Raw genomic sequence first — 5,341 nt, 5'->3', positions numbered from 1 at the left:
GAAAAAAAAAAACCTCAGTTAAATAAAATAAAATTGTAATCAAAACTTTTGGAATTGAAATTATTTATTTTTAAAAAACAACGTTTTGTTTAAAAGACTTATTTTTAAATTAAATGACTCATTTTTGTCTCATAAACTTAAAAAGTTATTTGCCAAATAAACTTTTATTTGCACACATCAGAAATATTTTGTTGCGATTTTGGGCCCTGCCCACGACGTCATGTGAGAATCACAAGCAAAACTTTGAGTCACAAACAAAAACTTAGAATAGCAAGAAAAGATTTATGACAGCGCAAATAAGTTTGTTTTGCAAATAATTTTTTCACTTCATGAGATAAAAATGTGTGATTTTAATTTAAAAAAAATTTAAGCAAAACTCAGTAGGCTTTTCTCATGGTGACATGCATTAACAATTACATTTTTTCTTTTTTTTTCTTTTTTTTTTTCTGCAGTTCCACATTAAAGTTTGATGCAGCTCTTCTGTCCTGAATGGACCATCTTCATCTCCACTGCAGTAGCAAACAGGCAGCTCTTTTTTATAGATTACAGTCACTAAAAAGTTGCATTGTGCCCTTGTTTATATTTTTAATAGTGTAATTCTGCAAAATATGTCTGGTGGTCTAGCTCTGATTTACATATCTTGCTAAATTGCAGGTTTGATTACTACAATAGACCTGCAGAAAGAAATTACTAATAAAATATCTTACATATGCATAGTAGTATGCTCTATATAGAGATTTTCCTTAGTTTTGATCGACACACAGCTGTGTGGCTTTGTTAATATTCTGTCCTAGAATGCGGTTAGATGAGCCCCTTTTTTGAGCACTTGCCCCTTTAGTGGTCTCTGCACGGCCCTGCTGTTAAATATAACTACAAATGATTTTTTTTTTTCACCATTGCTTCTGGCGCCCCCTTTAGCCCAGCGCCCATATGACTTTCATAATGCAAACCCCACATTTGCGCCAGTTGGAATGTTGTTCCTATGTATCTAACTGCATCGGTTTATTTCTTAGTTGGTAGTATTTTTTTCCATAAATTACATAGCTAATCATAGAGACAGGGAAACCAATTTTGCATTGACTCTACAGTATGTTATTCTTAATTTTGTTGTATATTTATATTTGTTCTTTTTGTGAATCTACATAAATCGATTTGCTGCTGTTAGACCTGAATTAATCCCCACTTTGGGACAATAAAGGATTTTTAATTTTAATACGATCAAAATTGATTACTAGAAATAGCAACCGCCATTAATCATAATCCCATTTACTTTTACTCTATATTAATATCTACATATTGCAACAGAATATTTTCTGCTTTGTTGGCTTTTTAAAAAAAATCTGGCGGCCATCCGTCATTTTGACAGATAACACGCACAGACTGTTTCAACTTTATGCACAGAGCATTCCGAAGATCAATAAATCAATCAATATAAGAAAAGATTCACTCAGAGTATCATCTTTGGTCACTTTAAATGTTTACTGCTATAAAACACTTAATTTGTATAGCAAAAAACAACAACTTCGCTTTTCTGTTTGGGAAAACGACAGGAAGGTTGCTAACGGCTGCTACCGTTAGCTTTCCGTTGTTTAGCATCGAGCTAACAAGTGAAGCCACTGCTTTAATTTGACCAAATTTCACCATTTTTAACGGTGACGGTGAAACTTTAAAATAAACAGTTTATGTTTGAGAAGTAAGAAAACGTAGTAGCGTACAGCGCACCGTGCGGCTCAGGCTACTTCCTGGAAACCGCTGAAACTCCGTTAATGGGGCGGTGATATAGCAGCTCAGAAAATGGACCTACCCACACCGGCCTCGGGCTCTTCTTTTTCAGAGGAGAGCTCCTCTTTTTCGGAGGTGGGCTCTTCTGTTTTGAAGTCGTTCATCAAAACACTTTGGTTGTCCATAACTCAGAAAGCTGGAGAAATCCTGGGATACACGGTCCAATGTGTGCGCCGGGAGAAGCAGCTTCAACGGAAACACCGACTTCACCCGAGATGTTTCAGTTCAGATCGCGGTGCACCGCCAACCTTCATAATTAAGTTTTTAAAATATTTTAAAAAATGAAAAAACATATCGTGATTCATGATCTTCCACACTTGGATGCAAGTAAACAACAAAACGTTCTGATAATGTTTGTACCTTTGCCCTCTGTATTTATTATTATCCCCAGAATCAGCCTTCTTTAAAAAGCAGCTGCTTATGTCGCAAATAAACTAAATTAATCATGTTTCTGTCTTTCATCTGAAACAAACCAATCACAAACGTGTCTGTTGATTACACCTTTATTTAAAGTAGTCATGTATATGTTTTATATTTAAAATTATAGCAAACATTAAGGTAAAAAAATAAAATGCAAGCATAACCTTGAACACAACTTCAAATCTGGTATTGTGTAAAGGCGTTTTGGCAAATGCTTTAAATTTATGCTTTAAATTTTCCAACAGTAGACATGTAAAAACTGATAAACAAGCATGAAAATATAAACTGAAAGTATACTACGACAGAGAACAGTGCGGGGTTGACCAGCAGGGGGCAGAAGAGCCCAGGTTGAAGGCTTTCCTTCTTCTTGACTCAGTAAAAAAAGAAACAATCCTCCAGTTGTCAACAGTAACATGCAGCAGTCAAATGTAACAGACACTTTCCACAGTGCTACAACAGCACACACTGATCAGGCAGAACATTATGACCACTGACGGTTGATAGTGAAAAAAAGCTCCACACTCAAATTTTTGAAAGTGGCGTGAAGGCCTGTTGTTATTCAGATTTTTCTTATTACGATTCTCGATACAAAAGAAGAACTTAGAGGCCTAAACATAATAAATTTTACCCAAATTTGTCACTGACTGAAATTGTAGTACTTTAAAGGAGTTTAAAATGGGCATGACCAAACAACTCTACAGCGCCCCCCAACCTTAGATTGGCCAACTGGTAAACCATAGAGAGATGATACTTGGTTTATAGGTAGAACCACCCAAAAGGCATGTCCTATACCAAACAGGAAGTTGGCCATTTTGGATCAAAGGGTCATTTCTGACATTCCATACATGTTAAACTTTAACAAACTCCTCCTAGGGATTTGGAGGTATTGGCTTCATGCTTGGTCAATTTGTCCTGAAGGATTTGGGGATTAAAGTTATCAAAAGTTTGGGTTTTTGTGATCGTCAGAGGGGCAGAACGATCTGTCTCTGTTGTCCAATAATCTGATGTGGTCAAATGCTGCATCATCTAAGCCCCGCCCCCTCACAACAGGAAGTCACCGTTTTTCTGGGAAAGCTTCATCTCTGACCCTCTTGCTCTAATCAACATGATCTTGTGTCAGAGGACAGATAACAAGCTGGTCTCCCTGGCTTTAAAGCTCAAATAGTTTTCACTGGAGGGCGTTGCCATGGTAGCAAGGCGAAGTCAGACATCATGCCGTTGCCATACGTTTGGCACCAAACTCGCAATGATCGATTCTGATCCACCAACATTTGGTGGCCTAACTTCCCCCAGGATTCACACCCAATGAAAGGAAAACCACTTCAGTTCAGATGGATGTTTTATCAATCCACTAAAGCATCCTGGTGAAAAATGGAAGCTGCTACTTTAGGAAGGCGGTCATAATGCAAGGGCTGATCTGTGTATTAAATTACAGCTAAACCTACGGGATGCATAAACTACCAACAGTCGAGCAAACAGGGATGCATGTTATATTTCACAGGTTAATATAAAAGTTAAACACGTGTTTACATTGAAAATGTAAATAAATTCCCCCCAGCAGACAAAAACAACAGGTGAGGTTGGCAGTGAGTTAAGGCTTCTGGCTGAAAGGTTTGTAGCCCCTGATTTTGTAAAAAGTAAGAAAACTGAAGGTTAGATCTAATGAAAGGCACCAGTAACCTATGAACTGTTATACTCTGGGTTTTAATGGCTTTTATGGGTCTCTAGTCCATCAGTGAGTGTAAATATTTCAGGTACTCTGGGTTGATAGAAAGCTTTTAGTATCTATGTACAAGTGTCCGAACCCAGCCTGAAGACTGGAAACGATTCACTGATAAATGGATGATAGTAAAGTTAAGTCTGGCATTTATCTCCCCTAAATTGAATCCATTCCCAAATCCGTTAGCTACGTTTTCCAGTAGTCAGTTAGCTTATGAAGTAATCTGTAAGCAGACGGTGGTGGCAGCATCATGCTGTGGGGTCATTTTCTACAGCTGATCAGAGTTAATGGCCGAAGCTAAACAACCCTGGAAGAGGGTGAAGACAGATGCATGCCACACTTTTCAGATCTTCCACTTGTCTTCCGCTTCATTAAACACCAGCTTACACTGCACATACTCTAAATCAGACCAAGTATTTTAGTTTCCACAGCAAATATCTCAGTTTTGTCTTCTTTTAAATGCACTAACTTACAAGTTGGATATATTATCTTGTTTTAAGTCAATAATTCCTTAATATGTTTAAAAACTTCTACTTCCACTGGTAAATTATTTCACTTATAACATGGGAATAAAATTTTGTTATAAGTAAAATAATCTGCCGATGGAACTGGACAATTTTTTTATTAATATTGAGAAATTATTGACTTAAAAAACAAGCTCTTATGTCTTTCTGAAAAGTTACTTGAAAGTTGGTTTTGTCTTATTTCAAGTGTAATAAAATACTTACTGTAGAAACTAAACCAAAGATACTTGGTAATATTTAGTTTTTACAGTGTGTTTAATGAAATCCTAATGAAACACTGAGGTTTGTGGATGTGAGGAACAGATGAGGATCAGGAGGTGTGAATAGTTTTGCAAGGCACTGAAAGCGGCGAATCAAAGAATCACCAGTTTGTTTTTGAACACCAGTTAATGTGGCGCTTTCTCTACTGGGAACTCTGGTTTTGACCTTTTAAAGTTAAAGTACTGGATTCAATAGTCGTGTGACTCGTGTGGTGAAACCCTGTCATGTCCTTCAAATTCAGGAATACTTTGTTGATCCCAAAGGGAAATTAAATGTTGCTGTAACTCACATTAATTCAGATTCTTCAGAGAGTTACTGTAGATGTTGGCAGGGGAGACAATGTCAGGACAGACAGGGAGTGTGTGTGTGTGTGTGTGTGTGTGTGTGTGTGCGTGCGTTTGTTTGTAATACCTTGTGGGGACGATTTTCCTGACATATACTACGTTGTGGGGACCAATTGCTCCTCGTGGGGACCGGAGCCTGGTCCCCACAAGGGGAAACCCTGTTTTTGGGTCAGGGGTCAGATTTAGGGCTAAGGTATGAATTGAGTTTTGGTTGGTTAGGGTTAGGAAAAGGGTAAAGGTAAGGTTTAGGCCAGGGGTCCCCAAACTTTTTCCTGCGAGGGCAAAAGGGG

This window comes from Poecilia latipinna, unplaced genomic scaffold (assembly GCF_001443285.1).
Source record: "Poecilia latipinna isolate Pla-1442-1.1 unplaced genomic scaffold, P_latipinna-1.0 Scaffold370, whole genome shotgun sequence".
NCBI classification, from domain to species: domain Eukaryota; kingdom Metazoa; phylum Chordata; class Actinopteri; order Cyprinodontiformes; family Poeciliidae; genus Poecilia; species Poecilia latipinna.
The sequence above is the reverse complement of the archived record's forward strand: the minus strand, read 5'-3'. Positions refer to the sequence as shown.